This window comes from Podarcis bocagei (genome assembly GCF_964188305.1).
Source record: "Podarcis bocagei genome assembly, chromosome: W".
Classification (NCBI taxonomy): Eukaryota; Metazoa; Chordata; class Lepidosauria; order Squamata; family Lacertidae; genus Podarcis; species Podarcis bocagei.
The window spans coordinates 11,123,755-11,145,575 of record NC_138131.1 but is presented as its reverse complement, the minus strand read 5'-3'; positions in this window follow the sequence as shown (position 1 = coordinate 11,145,575).

Below are 21,821 nucleotides of genomic sequence, written 5' to 3'. Positions count from 1 at the left end.
TTTCCGTTCTGGAGGTTTTGCTGAATATGATTAGAAATGACCAGCAGGTCAAAGGTGTACAGGTCGGAGCTAAACATTACAAGTTAAGAGCATTTGCAGATGACTTAGTATTGACTTTGCAAGAGCCAAACACTAGTACGAATAAGGTGTTAGAAATAATCCAGCAGTTTGGCCAGGTAGCTGGATTTAAGCTGAATAAACAAAAAACTAAAGTTTTAGGAAAAAACTTAACAGATATGGAAAAGGAGAAATTCCAAGAGGAGACAGGGTTGACGGTGGTCAAGAAGGTGAAATACCTAGGGGTTTATTTGACATCTAAAAATGTGAATTTGTATAAGGATAATTATGAAAAATGTTGGTCAGAAATCAAAAAAGATCTAGAAATATGGTCAAATTTGAAACTGTCAATGTTAGGCCGAATTGCAGTGATTAAAATGAATGTATTGCCTAGGATGTTATTCTTGTTTCAGACCTTGCAGATTCTTGACAAGATGGAATGTTTCAAGAGGTGGCAGAAAGATATTTCGAAATTTATCTGGCAGGGCAAAAAGCCCAGAATTAAATTTAAAATACTGACAGATGCTAAGGAAAGAGGGGGTTTTGCCCTGCCGGACTTAAAATTGTACTATGAGGCAGCAGCGTTTTGCTGGCTGAAAGAGTGGATGCTCCTCGAGAATACAGACATTTTGGATCTGGAAGGCTTCAATAACGCATTTGGTTGGCATGCATATCTATGGTATGATAAAATTAAGCTGCATAGTGCCTTTAAAAATCATATTGTCAGAAAAGCATTGTTTAATGTTTGGATAAGATACAAAGATCTGTTGGAAAACAAAACCCCTAGATGGGTGTCACCTGTGGAAGCTAAGGCAGTGAAGAAACTCAATATGGAGGTCGGATGGCCGAAGTATTGGGAAATTTTGGAACAGGAGGGAGATAAATTGAAATTACAAAGTCATGAGAAAATGAAACATAAGGTACAAAATTGGTTTCAATATCATCAAATAATGGAGTTTTTCAAACAGGATAGGAAAATTGGCTTCCAGGTGGAAAAATCAAAACTAGAGACTGAACTGCTAGAACCCAATACTAAGAATTTATCAAGAATGTATAACTTGCTGCTGAAATGGAATACACAGGATGAAACAGTTAAATCGGCTATGATTAAGTGGGCACAGGATATTGGTCATAACATTATGTCTGCTGTTATGGAACACCGGTATTAAATTTACGGCATGTAATGCCTTAAAGGAAAACATTATGAAAATGGTTTATAGGTGGTACATGACCCCAGTCAAGCTGGCAAAAATTTATCATTTGCCCGATAACAAGTGTTGGAAATGTAAAGAGACTGAAGGTACCTTCTATCACCTTTGGTGGACATGCCCGAAGATTAAGGCTTTCTGGGAAATGATTTATAATGAAATGAAAAAGGTACTTAAATGTACATTTCCTAAAAAAACAGAGGCCTTTCTCTTGGGCATCGTCGGCCAATTGGTGTCAAAGAGGGACAGAACTTTATGTATGCTACAACAGCAGCAAGAATACTCATCGCAAAGTATTGGAAGACACAAGATTTACCTACTCTGGAAGAATGGCAGAGGAAAGTGATGGACTTTATGACACTGGCCGAGATGACAGGCAGAATCCGTGATCAAGGAAAAGAGACGGCGGAAGAAGATTGGAGAAAATTTAAAAGCTACCTTAAGGACTATTACAAACTTGAGGAATGTTAGAATGTTGTGGTTTTCATGAATAAAGGGATACAGTGATATAAGGTCAGAATATAGAGAAGACTAAGATGACAGAGGTTGGAAAGGAACAATTGGGAGTTGCTATAAAATTATGGACATTGGGATGCAGAAAGGGGGGGTATGGGGGAGTCTCGGAAAAGGGGTCTATGATGAAATTATACGTGTTTGTATGTCTTTTTAAGTGTTTGTCTGTTCTTTAAAATTCTGTAAAACCAATAAAAATTTTATATAAAAAAAAAGAGACACAGCCTCAAACAGAGCCTGAGCCTGAAGCAGAGGCAGAGCCACAGCCACAGCCTGAGTCTGAAACAGTCCTTGATAGAGTGCCAGAGCCAGAGCGAGACCCTGAATCAGAGTCAGAGTGAGACCATGAATCAGAGCCAGAGCCAGAGCCAGAGCTGAATGAAAGCCAGAGCCAGAGCCAGAAATAGGGCTTGATACAGGGCCGGAGCGCAAAACATAGCTGCAGCCACAGCCTAGAGCCACAGCCTGAGTCTGCAACAGTACTTGATACAGTGCCGGAGCTGGAGCTGGAGTCAGAGCCAGAGCCAGAGGCACAGCCAGAGCCAGAACAAAACCCTAATTCAGAACCAGAGCCTGAAAGACAGCCAGACCCTGAAACATAGCTGGGTCAGAGGCAGAGGAAGAGCCATCATGAGACCCTGAATCAGAGTCAGAACCAGATCTTCATTCAGAACCAGACCCTGAAAGAGAGCCAGAGCCACAGACAGAGCCACAGACGGAGCCTAGAGCCACAGCCGAGATCCACAGCCTGAGTCTGAAATAGTGCTTGATAGAGTGCTTGATCCTGAAACAGAGACACTGTCTGAAACTGAGCCTGACACTTAAACGTAGCCAGGGGCAGAGGGAGAGGCAGAGCCTGATACAGTGCTTGATACAGCATAGGAGCCTGAAGCAGAGACACAGCCAGATCCAGAGACACAGCCAGAGCCAGAACAAAACCCTAATTCAGAACCAGAGCCTGAAAGAGAGCCAGAGCCAGAAACAGTGCTTGATAGAGTGCCAGAGCCTGAAACAGAGGCAGAGGCAGATACAGGGCTTGAAACAGCGCCGGAGCCTGAAACAGAACCAGAGCCACAGCTACAGCCAGAGACAAAGGCTGAGACACAGGCCGAGCCTGAAATAGAGCTAGAATAAGTGCTAGAGCCAAAGACTGAGACAAAGCCTAATAAAGAGCAGAAGCCTGAGCCTGAGCCTGAAACAGTGCTTGATACAGTGCCAGAGCCTGAAATAGAACCAGAGCCACAGCTACAGCCATAGTGCCACAGCCTGAGTCTGCAACAATGTTTGATACAGCGCTGGACCCTGAAACAGAGACACAGCCTGAAACAGAACCTGAGCCTGGTTATTAGCATGGCAATTAAAGAAGAGAGAGGCAGAAAGGCTTATAAATAGAGTTAAGTGCAAAGGCAAAATAATAAACAACCCTAAAGAAATAGAGAAACGATTTCTCGAATTCTTTAGAGAAATCTATAAGGAAGGAAATGAAACAACAGAAGAAGTTAAAGAACATTTAGAACAGAACTGTCTTCCGAAACTTACTAAAGAACAAAAAGAACTGTTGAATGCCCCTATTACTGTTGGTTTCTGCTTTCCTTCACTGTGCAGCGAAAGGGCTTGTCACGAGACAGGTGTTTACATTCCACAGTCTGTACTGTTGGAGTTTCTCACGGGAAAGGGAGGCTGGATGTGACGTACACTGGTTTCCTGTTTTTCACTGTGTGATTCTCTCCGAGCTGTTGAGGAGAGAGGATGCATTTACTGCTCCGGCAGAGGCAAGATGTCTTTCTGTAATATACCAGCTTTGAACTGTAAATAAAGCAATATAGAGTATGCAGCTCGTACTCCTCATCCTTCCGCTGGGCACGAGACTCTGCTTTAAATCAACACGTGGTTATGGGCTCCAGAAGTCGAATCGGAGTGCCGGCAAAGGATCGGAATGCAGAGGGACAGATCAGATCGGAATCTGCTCTGCGCGTAAAAGTGATTGATGAGGTATGTGCTACTGCTCCGGGCAGCCTGCCAGCTTCTAGTTAATGGCTTTATGGCTGGTCTTTGAACTTTTAAAGCCGGTTTTGCCGGGAAAAGGCAAAAGGCTCCCAGGCACAAGTCACTATGCTGGGGAAATCGAAAGTAACTTTTAAGTGCGCTTTTGGAATAAAGCAGCTGCAGCAGTGACGCAGCAGGATTTAAAGCAGCATATATGACGCTGAAGGCTAATGCCAGAGTCATGATGGCCCTTCAGGATGCTTGTGGGATTCCTAAGCTCAACAAGAAAAACTATGCCGACTGGGTTCTGTATGCAGAGGCAATTCTGCGGAAAGAGGGTTTGTTTGAGGTGATTACAGACACCCCCCCAGTTCCAGTTACAGATGCATGGGAAGCTAAAGATTCCAAAGCAAGGGGAACTCTTACATTGATAGTATCCCCAGAAGAGCTCTGTCTATTGCGTGATAAGACCTCAGCCAGAGAAATTTGGGACGCTTTGAGAGAGGCTCACTTAAGGACAGAAGCTGGATCTACTATGTTTTACTTTAACAAGCTGCATAATATGGCTCTTGCTGAAGGTGGAGATGTGCGTTTACATCTGATGGAGATGCAAAATCTGAGACATGAGCTGCAACAGAGAGGACTCAACTTTCCAGAGGCTGTGTATTCCTTCATGCTACTACAATCTTTGGGTTCAGGTTGGGAGTCTGTTGCAACCCAGATTGCTGTGCAGCCAACTGCTCAGCTGACAGTGGACTTTGTTACTGCCGTGATTCAAAATGAAGCAGATTGCCGGGGTGCTAGCTGCATGGGCAAGGGGGAGTCTTCACAGACGTCATCCCATAGTGCAGTGGAACCACCAGATGGCGCCAAAGCTTTGAAGGCAGTGAAATGCTACTCGTGTGGACGTCTAGGCCATATGAAGAGGGAATGCAGATATCCCAGGGCCAAGACAGAGCAGCGCAGCGAAAGCTCATCACGTGGAAAAGGCCGAGGCAAAGGCAAAGGTCCGGTGTCTAGGACAACGCAGCACAAGGCTATGGTTTCACGCTTCACTCCAAAGGTTGCAGAGGTCCAGAAGATGTCTAGATCTTTCTTCGTTGTTGATTCAGCGGCAACCCACCACATGTGCAACGATAAGAGACTGTTTGTGTCTTTTACACCGCAGGAAGGTGCGATTCACCAGGCGGATGACCACACTATTCCCAGTAAAGGCTACGGAACTGTTGTTCTTCACAGTTTGGACTTATCGATACAGAATGTGCTTTACATGCCAGACGCCAAACATAATCTGCTCAGTGTTGGACAGCTGAATGAGCGGAACATTGACGTTTCCTTCAAGAACAAGAAGTGCATCATCACAAAGAAAAATGATTATGTATTGCATGCTGAATATGTTGATCGTTTGTTTGTTTTGTATTATGATGATGTCGAAAAGGATGACACTTGTTGCATTGCAGGTTCTAACAAAAGTTTGCATGCAGAATGTATTCATGATTTTCACCGAAAATTTGGTCATTTGCATTTTGAGGCAGTATCTAAAATGCCTGCCTTGGTTGAAGGTATGACTATTAAACCCTGCAGGTACCACATGAAGTGCAAAGCATGCGCAGCAAACAAGGTGAAAATGGCTGCGAAAGGTAAGGTGTCTAGTAGGCAAGCTACAGAACCATACCAGGTTGTTCATGCAGATTTGGTTGGACCACTAGCGCCCTCTTTGGGTGGCAATAGGTACTTCATGGTTCTCATTGATGCATTTTCTAGATATATTTTTGTGTACAATCTCAAGCAGAAATCAGAGGCTTTTCCTAGGTTCAAGGAATTCTGTGCTTGGTTGGAAAATGTGCATGGTAAGAAGATAAAGACTCTTTTCAGTGATCGCGGGGGAGAATTCACTTCTCAGCAGTTTGAAGCTTTTCTGACTGAGAAAGGAATTCAACACGATTTGTCTAGTCCTCGCTCGCCATGGCAGAATGGACTTGCGGAACGGGCAAATCAGACATTGCTTCAAGGGTTAAAAACCTTGCTGCATGATGCCAATCTTCCAGAGAGTTATTGGGCCGAAGCTCTCTCGTGTTTTGTTTACAGTTATAATCGCAGGTTATCTTCAGCGATTGATTGTACCCCGTATGAGAAGATGTTTGGCAAGAAGCCATACATCAAACACATGAAGATTTTTGGTTCTGACATGTGGGTTCACTCACCACAAAACTCCAAGTTAGACAAGCGTGGATTGCATGGTATCTTTCTAGGTTATCAGAAAGGGTCATACAGAATAATGATGACTGACTCTAAGACAATTAAGCTCACGAGAAGTGTTGAGTACAATGCAAAGTGGGGGGAGAATGTGGGAATTTTCCAATGTTATCCTGATGACGGTGATGAGACTGAGGATAGTCAAAAGCAACCACAACAACCCACTGATGAAGGTTCTGAGTCTGAATCTGAAACTGAATCGGGTGATTCAGAGGATTTCAAGAGTGCGAAAGCCTCTATGCGACCCTCTGAAAGCTCTGATCAGGAATTGGAGGAACCATTGTTCACAATAGGTCGCTTTTCTCCTAAGAAGGAAGAGGAGAGTGTTGAAGACTTAAGGCTAATTCGTAGGTCACAAAGAGCCACAAAAGGCAAACCTCCAAAGAGATTTGCTGATGAGTTTGCTACGATAGCAGTAACAGCTGTTAAAAGCTCCAAGAAGGTATTTGAACCTTCAAGTTTCCAAGAAATCCAGGGTTTGGATTCAAAGGAAGCTGAGCCATGGTTAAATGCCATGAAGGCTGAGCTTGATTCCTTAGAAAGGAACAAAACATGGGAACTAGTTCCAGTAGTTCCAGGAATGAAACTGCTTGGAAGCAAATGGGTCTTCAAAGCGAAGACAGATCAAAATGGCAAGATAGTCAGACACAAAGCCAGATTGGTAGCCAGAGGTTTTGCACAGGTACCAGGTGAAGACTATCACGAGACCTACTCACCCACAGTGAGATATGAGAGCATTAGGCTTATGCTCAAGCTAGCTGCAGAGGAAAATCTACACATTAGTCACCATGATATTAATACAGCTTTTCTGTACGGATCTCTGGATGAATCACTTTATATGCTTCCACCTGATGGCGTACAGGTAAAACAGGGATTTGTTTGTGCTCTGAAGAAATCCCTTTATGGTCTCAAACAAAGTGCACGGTGTTGGCACACAAAACTCACTGAAGTATTGTTTTCTCTAGGTTTTCAGCAAGGGAAAGCTGATCCATGTGTATTTGTCAAAGAGGAGGGGCAAAAGAAACTGTACTGTTTGTTTTATGTTGATGATTTATTATTCTTTTGGAAAGATGTCGCAATGTACAATAACGCCCTAGCTCAACTGAAAGAGCACTTTGACATGAAAGATCTTGGTGAGGTAAACAACTACCTATCTCTGGAAATAGAGAGAAATCAAGATGGTAACATTCTAGTACACCAGTCACGGAAAATTGCTGATGTGTTAAGCAAACTAAACCTGATGGATGCTAACCCTGTAGACACACCGATGACAACAGGTTATCAGGTAGATGACACTGAAGAAGCATTTTCTGACACAACACTCTACAGAAGTGTGCTAGGCAAGCTAAACTTCATTGCCAGATGTTCAAGACCAGACATTGCTGTTAGCTGTAATTTGCTAAGCAGACAAGTCAACAATCCTAGTGTCAAGGATTGGAAAGCTCTGAAACGCATAGCGCGGTATTTGAAAGGCACTATGCATTACAGACTGAGATTTAACAATCAGAAGTCTGGTGGTCTTGAGATATTTGCAGATGCAAGTTATGGAAGTGACACTACAGACAGGAAAAGTACGTCTGGAGTTTGCTACATGTACAATCAGGGTCTGTTTGATTGGTCATGCAAGAAGCAAACAACAGTTAGCTTAAGTACTTGTGAAGCTGAACTGAATGCACTGTCATATTCACTTAAAGATTGTGAATGGTTAGTACAATTGTGCAAAGATATGAAAATTCCTGTCAAATGTCCAATCCAGGTTTACCAGGACAACAAAGCATGTTTGGCTTTGCTGAAGTCTGAAGGTTGTAAGCAAAGCACGAAGCACTTGCAATTAAAATTGCAGCATGCTAGGGAATGTATTCAGAAGGGACTCGTAACGGTGTCCTATATGCCAGGTAATGAAATTCCTGCTGATGTATTGTCCAAGATTGTATCAAGGGATCAACACTGTACCTATGTGCAGAAGTTGGGTTTGTACTGATAATGTACGAACACGCTGCCCAGTGATGTTCACAGAAAGGGGGAGGATGTTGGTTTCTGCTTTCCTTCACTGTGCAGCGAAAGGGCTTGTCACGAGACAGGTGTTTACATTCCACAGTCTGTACTGTTGGAGTTTCTCACGGGAAAGGGAGACTGGATGTGACGTACACTGGTTTCCTGTTTTTCACTGTGTGATTCTCTCCGAGCTGTTGAGGAGAGAGGATGCATTTACTGCTCCGGCAGAGGCAAGATGTCTTTCTGTAATATACCAGCTTTGAACTGTAAATAAAGCAATATAGAGTATGCAGCACGTACTCCTCATCCTTCCGCTGGGCACGAGACTCTGCTTTAAATCAACAATTACATCGTACGAAATTCAAAGAGCAATTAAGGAAGCAAAGATAGGAAAGCCACCAGGGCCAGACGGCCTACCGGCAATATATTATAAAAAAATGGAGGACTTGCTGTCTGACCCATTAAGAAGTATCATGAACAACACCTTAAAAGACGGAACCATGCCAGATTCTTGGAAAGACAGCCTTATTGCATTAATTCCAAAACAGGGAACGGAAAATCTACTTATTAACAACTATAGGCCTATCGCACTTCTAAAGAACGATTATAAATTATATGCAAATATTTTAGCCGAAAGATCAAAAAAAGGCTTCCAGATGATGATACACAATGACCAAGCTGGCTTTTTGCCCAGGAGGCACATTTATAGCAACACTAGAAACATTATAAACTTATTAGCGTAATTAGACTTAAGAATAGAAAAGAAGGCAGTCTTAATGGCTATAGATGCAGAAAACGCTTTCGACAGGGTATCCTGGAAATTTATGAAAGGTCTATTACACCATATGGATTTTGGTATACAGTATATAAAAGGGATTGAAGCAATATAATCAAAACAAAAAGCTAAAATCATAATCAATGGAAATTTATCACAGGAGTGTGAAATCAGTAAAGGGGTCAGACAAGGTCGCCCACTATCCCCCTTAATGTTCATATTAACATTGGAAGTTTTATGTCAACAAATTAGGGAAGAAAAAGAAATAAAAGGGATTATGCTGGGAAATAGAAGTTACAAAATGAGGGCATTTGCTGACGATTTAATTATAACTACGGAGCAACCAAAACAGAGTTTAAGAAAGGCGTTGGAAATAATATATGGCTACGGTAAAGTTGCGGGGTTCAAAATGAATTTAAACAAGACAAAACTATTAGTTAAAAATATGTCGCCAGATGAAAAAGCAGAATTAGAACAAATAATACACATTAAAATCTACCCCAAAATCAAGTATTTAGGATTATGGATAACACCAAAGAATATTAACTTATATGAAGATAATTATACCCATTGTTGGAAAGATATCAAAAGACAGTTGGAGACATGGACAAGGTTAAATTTATCATTCCTGGGCCGCATTTCGGTAATTAAAATGATAGTTTTACCGAAGCTACTATTTCTATTCCAAACGATTCCAATTACAGGAAAGACCAGCAGTATCAACAAGTGGCAAAAAGAAATTTCTAAATTTTTGTGGAAGGGTAAAAGACCAAGAGTAAAGCACAAGATATTAATAGATACTGTAGAAAGAGGTGGCTACGGGTTACCGGATTTGAAGCTATATTACGAAGCCTCATGTCTTCTCTGGTTGAAAGTTTGGTATTTATTAAAAAATTGGGATATTTTAGATCTAGAAGGTCATGACACCCTGTTGGGTTGAAATGAACGACGGACGAGTAGGTAGGTGTCATACGGGAGGCGTCTCTCGAGCAAGCCTCGGAGACTCCCTTTTATTGGATATTATACAGCGTCTGCCACGTGTGTGCTTGTTGCTGATTGGTTAACATAAGTACAAAGCAAGGGTTGTATATAAGACATTAATTATTGCATATAAGACATTAATCATAGACAGGTTAAAGGTTGGGAAAAGGAATACGGAGTTTACACAGGCATGGTTTCGGACTGCCCGTACCAGAGTGGTACGAAAAGGAATGTACAAAGAGGGGTAAGTACAGATTGATATTGTAATTGGAATTGGGGTTGCTCGTGCGTAGAGGATGCTGAAGTTCTAGGCAACGTTGCCTGGCTAAACCTTTCCCTGGCTGGACAGCCCTTCCTCCGTGGCTGTGTCAGTCGCTGGCAGAATCCGTCAGTGGGCGTTTCCTGAATTTCTTCCAACATAAAAATTCCTTGACGCCCAGTCTCCGCCTAGCCTCCCTGCGCGGAAGTTTTCTGCGCAGAGTAGGCGTAGCCAGCGGAGGTCCTGGCCTCTCCCCGCTGGTCTCTGTGGAAGAGTCTTGGAGCCCTCTCTCCAAAGTCCTTCCCTGGTCCCCTTCCTCCCCGGTGTCATGCTGATAACCTTCCCCAAAGGGAGTGTTCTCTCTCCCTCTGCTGGTCCCTTCTCCTGCATGGTCGGGGAGCCTTACCTCCACTCTTGGCTCCGATGGCAGTTCCCTGACATCCACCTCCCCCCAGAACCCCCCTCACCTCCGTCCCATTCCTTTGGCCTAAATTCCTCCCTTCCCTCTGACGGTGATGCGGGAAATCCCCTGAAGGAGCTACCCCCATCCTCTGAAGATTCAAACATAGCTCTCCACCTGCTGCTATCTCTTTGATCACCCTCCCAGTCCGATTCCTCACCCTCAGATTCCTCTCCTTCCTCCTCGTCGGACGCCGGAAACCCCACAAACTCTTCTTCCTCATCTGTAGTGCCAAATTGCTCCTCCCAGAACCTCGCTACCGGTTTGGGCTTCCTTGGGAACCTGCTGTGAAACTCCCCCCTGAGATCCTCTTTTTTTAAAAAAATAAATTTTTTATTGCTTTTTCACAATTTTTATAAACACAAACATTACACAATACAAACAAACAAACACATAAACAAACATGTATAATTTCGAGTCCTTTTTTCTTTTTTTTTAAAATAAATATTTTATTCAATTTTCAAACATAAAATAAAAAGCACACAATAAACACACAAATTCCCTTCCCCAAAAAAATAACAAACCAAAAAAGAAAACAGATACAATTACACCCACAAACAATATAGAAAAAGAAAAGTAAAGAAAAAAGAAAAAACACAACTATTCATAACCTTTTTTATATAACTAACTGGACTTCCTCACATCTCCCTTACCCTGCATTCTCTATAATAAAAGTATCAGCAAATTGTTACCATCTTTGATTTCTTATTTTGTACTTCTCAAATGTTATCTTTCTAAGCTTAAAGCAAATTTTGTCAATTACTTATAACTGAAAATAAACATAATATTACTTTAAGTTTCAATTCTTTCTTGCATCTCACTTAATTTTCAATATCTCACAATCAAGTTACTGGAACCATATTTTTCTAAATCGTGCAGTTTCTTAGCATTCATACAATTTATACTGTTTTTGTAAATAGTCCTTGAACTTTTTCCAATCCTCTTCCGTTGTTTCTTCTCCCAAATCTCGGATTCTGCCAGTCATTTCAGCCAGTTCCATGTAATCCATCAATTGCGTCTGCCACTCTTCCAGTGTGGGCAAATCTTGTGTCTTCCAATATTTTGCAATAAGTATTCTTGCTGCTGTAGTCGCATACATAAAAAAGGTTCTGTCCTTCTTTAACACTTTCTGGCCGACAATGCCCAAGAGGAAGGCTTCTGGTTTCTTAGTAAAGGTATATTTAAATACCTTTTTTAACTCATTGTAGATCATTTCCCAGAAGACCTTCACTCTTGGACAAGTCCACCAGAGGTGAAAGAATGACCCTTCAGCCTCCTTACATTTCCAACATTTATTATCAGACAGGTGATATATTTTTGCAAGCTTGATTGGGGTCATGTACCACCTATATATCATTTTCATAATATTTTCCTTCAGGGCATTACATGCCGTGAATTTCATTCCGCTGGTCCATAACCTTTCCCAGTCCTCAAACATGATGTTATATCCAATGTCCTGAGCCCATTTTATCATAGCTGATTTAACTGTCTCATCCTGAGTATTCCATTCAAGCAGCAAGTTATACATTCTAGAAAGTACCTTGGTCTTTGGTTCTAACAATTCTGTTTCTAATTTCGATTTTTCCACCTGGAATCCTTTCTTTCTGTCTAGATTAAAAACCTCTTTAATTTGAGCGTAATGTAACCAATCTCGCACCTTATTCTTTAATTTCTCCAAGCTCTGCAACCTCCAATTGTCTCCAATTTTTTCTATTATTTCCCAATATTTCGGCCAGCCGGCCTCCATATTGATTCTTTTCCGGGCCTTAGCCTCAATTGGTGATAACCACCTTGGGGTCTTATTTTCTAATAAGTCTTTATACTTTGTCCAGACAATAAATATTGCTTTCCTGACAATATGGTTTTTAAACCCTTTATGAACTTTTACCTTGTCGTACCACAGATATGCATGCCAACCAAAAGCATTATTAAACCCTTCCAGATCTAGGACATCAGTGTTTTCTAAGAGTAACCAATCTTTCATCCAGCAGAAAGCTGCAGCTTTGTAATATAACCTTAAGTCCGGCAGGGCAAATCCCCCTCTTTCCTTTGCATCAGTTAGAATTTTAAATTTTATTCTGGGTTTTTTGCCCTGCCAGACAAACTTAGAAATATCTCTCTGCCACTTTCCAAAACATTCCACTCTGTCCACAATCTGTAGGGTTTGAAATAAAAACAACATCTTTGGCAATACATTCATCTTTATAGCTGCAATTCGACCCAACAAGGAAAGTTTCAATCTTGACCAAGTTTCTAGATCCTTCTTGATTTCTGACCAACATTTTTCATAGTTATCTTTAAATAAGTTCAAGTTTTTAGCAGTCAAGTTAACCCCTAGGTATTTCACCTTTTTAACCACATTTAATTCAGTCTCTTTCTGAAACCTTTCTGACTCCAAAGGTGTCAAATTTTTCTCCAAAACCTTAGTTTTTTGCTTGTTCAGTTTAAATCCCGCCACCCGACCAAACTCATGAATCAATTCTAAAACTCTTTTCGTACTAGATTCTGGCTCCTGTAATGTTAAAACCAAGTCATCTGCAAAAGCTTTAAGTTTGTACTGTTTCACTCCAACCTGTATTCCTTGCACCAACCGGTCCTCCCTAATCATATTCAAAAGCACCTCCAGGACTGATATAAATAACAAAGGGGATATGGGGCACCCTTGTTGTGTTCCTTTTTCAATTTTGAACTCTTCTGTCACCACATTGTTAACTATCAATTTAGCTTTTTGTTCTGAATAAATTGCCTCTATTCCATTTTCAAACCCCCGTCCCACTCCCATCCCTTCAAGGTTTTTCTTCATAAACTTCCAAGAGATGTTGTCAAATGCCTTCTCCGCATCAATAAAAATTAACACTGCTTTTGTATTAATGTTCGTTTGCAAAAGTTCCAAAATGTTAATAATATTTCTAGTATTATCAGACAAATGTCTGCCTGGGAGAAAGCCTGCCTGATCTTTATGAATTACTTCATTTAACACTTTTTTAAGTCTACTTGCCAGAATGTCTGCAAAAATTTTGTAATCCACATTTAGGAGTGAGATGGGACGGTAGTTCTTAAGTTGAGTCTTTTCAGTTTCCAATTTAGGTATCAATGTGATGAAAGCTTCTTTCCACGATTCCGGTGCCTTCTTCCCCTCCATGATCTGATTACACACCTCCATTAGTGGTTGAATCAAGAGATCTTTCAATGTCTTATAATACTTGGAGGTGAGTCCATCTGGTCCTGGAGATTTGCCTAGTTGCATATTCTGAATGGCACCTTCAATTTCTTGTTGTGTTATTTTATAGTTCAGAGCTGTTCTCTTTTCCTGGGATAATTTTGGTAGTCCATTTATTTTTAAAAATTGGTCTATCTCAGTCTCTTTCTGCGGCCCTTGCGTGTAAAGTTGTTTGAAGTATCTCTGGAAGCACTTTCTAATTTCCTCAGGTTTCTGAATATTTCTCCCTTCAATCTCTAGGTTTGTAACCGTGTTCAGTTTTTGTCTCTTTTTCAACTGCCATGCTAGCAGTTTCCCACACTTATTTGCTGATTCAAATGATCTTTGTTTCATTAATTTAATTTTCCACTCTACTTCTTGATTTATCAATTTGGCATATTGTGCTTGATGGAATTTGATTTCTCTCAGAATCTCCTGAGATTTGGGTTTTGATCTTAATTTTTTCTCACCATCTCTTATCTTCTCTAAAATCTTGTCCTTTTTTTCATTCCAGAGTCTTTTCTTTATCGTGTTCTGTTGTATCAAAAACCCTCTCATAACAGCTTTACTTGCATCCCAGATTACTCTTTTTTCCACTGTGGTATTCAGATTTATTTCAAAATAGTCTTGTAATGTCTTCTGGGCCTTCTTCACAACCTCCTGATCTCTTAACAAGGTGTCATTCATTTTCCATCTGAAGGAACCGATTGGGGTTAGTCTAATTTCCATTTTCATGGCGTTATGGTCGGAGCAGGTTTTTGGGCAGATTTCCACTTTTCTAGTCTCAGGTGCCTGTCCTCTAGTTATCCATATTTGGTCGATTCTTGTCCATGTCAGATGGGCTTCAGAAAAGAATGTTCCTTCTTTTCCTAGGGGGTTCTTTGTCCTCCAGATGTCAATCAGGTCCATGTTGTCAGTTAGCTCAAAGAAAATTTTAGGTCATCTGCCGTCTTTTGTCAAATTTTGATTTTGTGACTTATCCATATTTATAGAGACCACCCCATTCATATCTCCCATCATAATGATGTTGCTATAGTCCAGATAATCCAGCATAGTCTCATGCAGTTTCTTGTAAAATTCTGATTTCCCCTCATTCGGTGCATATATTCCTAGTATCAAAAACTTTTCTCCTTGAGTCTGAATCTCAATTGCCAAAATTCTTCCTTGTTCATCTTTAAATAAAAACTTTGGTGATAGGCTCTCCTTTGCATAAATCACCACTCCTCTTTTTTTGACTCTGTCCGATGATATAAATTCTTGGCCTAGTCTTTTGTTAATTAGCACTTTTCTGTGGAGCCTAGTCACATGGGTTTCCTGCAAACAAATAATGTCCAATTGTTCTTTCTTCAATATATGAAATATTCTTGTCCTTTTTTCCGGGGTATTCCCGCCATTAATATTCCAACTAAGAAGCTGCAGAGACATCCTGGATCAATCCGCTATTCCCTTGGTGGTGGTGTCTTTTCCTTTTGATCCTCTGGTCCCAAGGGTGCGGGTACAGGTGCTGGTACTGGCGGAGGTGGTGGCCAAGACCCAGGTCCTACTGCTCCTTTCTGAAGGTCCTCTCCGTGGTCGTCTAGAAATTTTGGTCTTCTGCTGATTTAATTTTGAATTTCTTTCCTTTGAAGTTAAAGGATAATCCTTGAGGAAATTCCCACCTAAAGGGAATTGAGTTGCTTCTCAACAATCTTGTTAAATCTGTGTATGTAGATCTAAGGTCCAAAAGTTGTTTCGGGATATCTTTGTAGATTTCTGCCTTGTTGCCTTGAATATCAAGTGATTTTTCGAAATGAAGGCCTAATATTTTGTCTCTCTCTTGCTTGGATCTCAAAATGATCAAACAGTCTCTGGATCTGTCCTTCCTCACCACTCTTCCCAGTCTAAAAGCACTTACGATTTTGAAGTCCTTATCTTCTTCAATGGCCCAGAACTTTGAAAATTCTGATGACAAATAACCAATCAAATCCCCCTGTTCAAGTTCCGGGATGGCTCTCAATCTGAGATTATTTTCCCTATTTCTTAATTCAATCATAGACAGGTAGGCCTGCTGTTCGTTAATTTGTTTGTGCAAAGGTTTTACTTCCACCTGTATTGCTTCAACTTTCTGATTGGCTTCCACAGCTTTTTGATTAGCTTCCTCAGCCAGTTTGCGATTTTCTAGAGTTGCTTCCTGTAGATTCCCGATTGCTTGTGTATGTTGAGCAACTTGTTCAGTCAATTTATTAATGCTGGCTGTGGCTTGGTCAATTTTTGTCGAATGCTCGTCTGCCTTTTTATTTAAACTTTCCAATTGTCCCAAAATTTGTTCTAAAAGTGCAGAAGATCCTCCTGTAGCCATATCCTCTAATGATGTCTGCTCAGCTTCTCCTTCTTGTATCCCTAAAACAGATGGGACAGATGATCTGTGTGGCTGAGAAGTCAGAGTTGTTTGTACTAATTGTTTAGCTTTCGTTTTAGCCAATCTTGCTTTCCCCGTGCCACTCATTCCAATCCTGTCTACGTGCCAAGGTCAAGCTATGTGCAGTCCCATGGGAAAGTCAGTTCCAGAGAGTAAACAGCAAGGCAGCAGAAAATCAAAACAGAAGGCAAATCCCAGACAATTGTAAATCCACAGTCCTCTAGGGGGAGTGCAACAATGTCTCAAAGGAAAGAATAGAGTTGTTCCGCCATTAAAATCCCAGCAGTTTAAAACACGTTGAAAGGATCCTTCAGCTCCCTTTTGCGATGCAGAACTTCCCAAAGTTAAAACAAAGTCTCAAAGAGGTGCGAGAAATAACTTCCCCATTTGTATCCAAATTGTAACGCTCCAATGCAACACTTTCGACAGTTAGCCAGATTCAGCAGTTTGACAGTTCTTTTTGCCTTTAGCCTGACAGCCCGTGAATTGGGCTTCTTTTAAACAATCCAGAAAGAAAAGGGAGGGTAACCAAGAAAAGTAAAACGAAATTGTCTCTTAATCTCTTAAAAGTCTCTTGAAAGCAAATTCAGTTGTTGCACAATAAGCCACAATTTTAAACCTTTTTTTTTTTAAGCGATTCCAGCTTGTCAAAATCTTTACTTTAGTTCTTTAAGCACGGTCGGGAGACGGACTTCCTGGTTGCATCTCCCGCTTTCAGCCAAATTCAGTCTCTTTAGTCCCAAGATTTCTTAATTTCCCCTTACTTACGGGTTTGTAGTTTTAAATCAATTGTTCCAGGAAAAAAGGTCAGCGCTCATCGGTAGCAGCCGCGCGGCTTCACTTCTGCAGAAAGAGCGATCAACTCACAGCACCGCGCCACCCTTCCACATTCCGGAGCCCCTTACGGGGTTCCTTCTTCGTTTCGGGGGGCGCTTCTGGTGCCCGCCGAGTCCCACGGTCACAGGCTCACTCTGCCTGTGGTTTATCTTTATGGGTCTCCGCTGTGCCGTAGCGGACGACACGTTTCTGCGGAGCTCCCCTTCACAGAGCGAAGAGGACCGCCCTTACCGTTTCGCGCCGCCTCCGGAAGTCGAGTCCTTTTTTCTTAAACCTTACTTCACCGACTTCCCCATACCTCCCCTTTCTGCATCCCAATTTCCAAATTTGTTTCAGCAAATCCTGCCCCTTGGTTTTATCGAATTTTCCCTTATTCTTTTCTTATACTTAATCTTTTACAGCTGTAATCCCTTTTTTCTAAAACCTCAACATTTTAGCATTCATTAATTTAGCAATGTTTCTTAAGATAAATTTTAAATTTCTTCCAGTCTTCATCCGCCATCTCTTTCCCCTGGTCACGGATTCTGCCGGTCATTTCAGCCAGTCCCATGTAGTCTATCACCTTCATCTGCCATTCTTCCAGAGTGGGTAGATCTTGTGTCTTCCAATACTTTGCGATGAGTATTCTTGCTGCTGTTGTAGCATACATAAAAAAAGTTCTGTCTTTCTTTGGCACCAAGTGGCCGACAATGCCCAAGAGAAAGGCCTCTGGTTTCTTAGGGAAAGTACATTTAAGTACCTTTTTCATTTCATTATATATCATTTCCCAGAAAGCCTTAATCTTCGGGCACGTCCACCAAAGGTGATAAAAAGTACCTTCAGTTTCTTTACATTTCCAACACTTATTATCAGGCAAATGGTAAATTTTTGCTAGCTTGACTGGGGTCATGTACCACCTATAGATCATTTTCATAATATTTTCCTTTAAGGCATTACATGCCGTGAATTTAATACCGGTGGTCTACAACTGTTCCCAGTCAGCAAACATAATGTTATGACCAATGTCCTGTGCCCACTTAATCATAGCAGATTAAACTGTTTCATCTTGTGTATTCCATTTCAGCAACAAATTATACATTCTTGACAGATTCTTAGCATTGGGTTCTAACAGTTCTGTTTCTAGTTTTGATTTCTCCACCTGGAAGCCAATTTTCCTGTCCTGTTTATACACCTCCATTATTTGATAGTAATGGAGCCAGCCTCGTACTTTAGACTTCAATCTCTCATAACTCTGTAATTTCCGTTTATCTCCCTCTTGTTCCAAAATTTCCCAATATTTTGGCCATTTGGCCTCCATGTTAAGTTTTTTCACGGCTTTAGCTTCCATTGGCGATAGCCAGCTTGGGGTTTTATTTTCCAAAAAATCTTTGTATCTGATCCAGACATTATATAATGCTTTCCTAACAATGTGATTTTTAAAAGCTTTATGCGCTTTAACCTTATCATACCATAGATATGCATGCCATCCAAATACATTATTAAAACCTTCCAAGTCCAAAGTATCTGTATTCTCGAGGAGCAGCCACTCTTTCATCCAGCAAAAAGCTGCTGATTCATAGTACAGTTTTAAGTCCGGCAGGGCAAATCCCCCTCTTTCCTTTGCATCTGTTAAAATTTTAAACTTTATTCTGGGTTTTTTGCCCTGCCAGACAAATTTCGAAATGTCTTTCTGCCACCTCTTGAAACAGTCCATCTTGTCAAGAATTTGCAATGCTTGAAATAAAAATAACATTCTAGGCAATACATTCATCTTAATAACTGTAATTCGGCCTAACAAGGAAAGCTTCAAATTTGACCATATTTCTAGATCCTTTTTAACTTCTGTCCAGCATTTCTCATAATTATCTTTAAACAAATTCACATTCTTAGATGTCATATTAATCCCCAAGTATTTCACCTTCTTGACCACTGTCAACCCTGTTTCATTCTGGAACCTCTCCCTTTCCATAGCTATTAAATTTTTCTCCAAAAAAGTTTTTTGTTTATTGAACTTTAATCCTGCAACTTGACCAAATTCTTGAATTAGTTCTAAAACCCTTTTCGTACTAGTGTCTGGCCTCCCCCCTGAGATCCTCATCCCTGATGGTCTCCGCTGGAACCCACGTGTTTTCCGACTCAGGTTCCCCCTCCCAAGCCACCAAATACTCCACTACCCCTCCTCTCAATCTTGAATCAAGTATTTCCATGGCTTGACTGCTGAGTTCCCTCTCCTCTATGCGTGGGTGAGTGGGGACCTCTCTCTCTCGCCCCGGAAATTCCAGCCCCTCCCTGGACAGAGAGAGTAGGGACCTATGGAACACCGGGTGTAGTTTCATACTGGTCGGCAACTTGAGCCGAAAGGCCACTGGACTGACCTGCTGGGTTGCCTCGAAAGGTCCCAGCCGCCTGGGCAGCAATTTCTTGCACCCTCCCTTGAAAGGTAACCCCTGGGTTGACAACCACACCCGGTCCCCCACCCGTATGGTTTCTCCTTCCCTGCGGTGCTTGTCTGCATGCCTCTTATACACTTCCTTGGCCCTTTCCAAGTTCATTTTAAGTTGTTGGTGTAAGGCTTCCATTTCTTCCACAAACTGCTCTGCTGCTGGCACACTCCACCTCTCCTCCCCACCCCATGGGAAAGCCCTGGGATGACACCCGTAATTGGCCATGAACGGGCTCATCCCCGTGGACACGTGTTCCGCGTTATTGTACGCAAATTCTGCCAGCCCCAGTTTATCCACCCAGTCGTTCTGCCTCTCGCTGACATAGCAGCGTAGATATTGTTGGAGTATACTGTTCGCTCTTTCCGCTTGTCCGTTGGTCTCTGGGTGTCTGGCCGTCGAGAAGCTCACCTCGACTTCCAGCAAGAACCGGGAAGTTCACCTCGACTTCCTCCAGAACCGGGATGTAAATTGCTTCCCTCGGTCGGACAAAACCCTCAAGGGGGCGCCATGCAGTCTGAAGATGTGATCCACAAACAGCCTGGCAGTTTCCTCTGCCGTCACCGCATGCGAGCAAGCGATAAAATGGCACATTTTTGTTAACAGGTCTACAACCACCATGACAGCTGTTTTCCCTCTCGATTTGGGCAAATCTGTCATAAAATCTATGGACACCACCTCCCATGGTTTTCCCGGTGTGGGTAAAGGTTCCAGTAGTCCCGCGGGCACCGCCCTCTCCCCCTTTGCTCGCTGGCAGCAGTCACACCCTCGTACGTACTCCCGTACATCTTCCCTCACCCTTGGCCACCAGAACTGCCTGGTGACCAGCAACATGGTCTTGTGTTGACCGAAATGCCCCGCCGTCGGGTTATCATGGAGTTGTTTGAGTACCCTTCTCCTCAAGTCATCCCCTGGTACATATAGTGCTCCCCTGTAATATAGTACCCCATCTTTCTCCTCAAACCCCCCATGGTTTCCCCCCATGCCTCTGAGTTCCTGGATTTTCGTTTGGGCGAGCTCGTCGTCCCTCGTCAGTCCTACTAGTTCTCGTGTCTCAACTAACACTCCCCCCCCACACCCATCGGTTCTCGGGAATCACATGTCGTGCTTCTGGTGGTCCTTCTCCTTCCAGATACTCCGGCTTCCGGGAGAGGGCGTCTGCTCTGACGTTTTCCTCTCCCGGCACGTATCGAATCTCAAAGAAAAACTTGGAGAATTCTTGAGCCCACCGCACCTGTCGTTGGTTGAGTACTCGTGCAGTCCTCCAGTACTCTAGGTTCTTATGATCCGTGCACACCTGGATTTTGTGCTGCGCCCCTGGATCTTGTGCTGCTCTTCCGAAGCAAACGCCTTTTTTAGCCTTTCGAAAGATTGCTGTGCCTCTTCTGTCCAGACGAACTTCCTTTTGCTACTGAGACAATCGGTGATGGGTGCGGTTAAGTGGGCGAAGTTCTTGATGAACTTCCGATAGAAGTTCGCAAACCCCAGGAACCTCTGCACGTCCTTCCGGGTCTTGGGGGCCTTCCATTCCAGCACCGCCTGCACCTTGCTTGGGTCCATAGCTAGGCCCTTGTCCGACAACCTGTATCCCAGGAACTCGACCTCTCGTGCGTGGAATTGGCACTTCTCCAATTTGACCCACAACTGGTGTTCCTGTAGCCTCTTTAGCACTTCCTGAACGTCCCGAACGTGTTGCTCCTCATTGTCCGAATAGATTAACACGTCATCTAGAAAGGCCACACAATTCTTGTATAGCAAGGATTCCAACACATGGTGCATGAAAGATTGAAAACAGGCAGAGCCTGATTGTAATCCAAAGGGCATAACGAGGTACTCAAAGGCTCCTAGAGGGGTGAACATGGTGGTTTTCCATTCATCCCCTTCCCTCATCCTAATCAAATTGTACGCCCCCTGAAGGTCCAGCTTGGTAAAGATCTTTCCCTTCCTCACCCGGGTTAAAATATCGTCAATCCTGGGCATTGGGAAGGTCACGGGTTCTGATACAAGGTTCAAGGATCTGAATTCTACGACCAATCTGGGCTGTTTAGTGTCCTTTTTGTCCACAAAGAACACTGGACTGCCTCCCACCGTCCTTAATTCCCTTATGTTTTTTTTTTTTTTAATAATATTTTTATTTGCTTTTTTTCCAAGGTCAGAATGCATCGTCAATGACACAACAGAAGCGATTTTACAGAAAGAAAGAAAAAATTAAATACAAGAAAATTCACTTTTCCAAATCTTTTTTCATAATCAACTGGACTTCCCCACATCTTCCATCCCCTGTTTTCTTTGCAATAAAAAATAAACAGCAAATTGATACCTTGTTTCATGTGTTTTTGTACTTTCATCTAATTATATACTCTAAAATTTAAACTTTTCACAGTCATAACTTAATTTCCATCATTTTCCGATCTCAATACTGAAGCATGTTTTTCCCAAAACTTAGCAAATTCTCAACATTCATATAACTTATAATG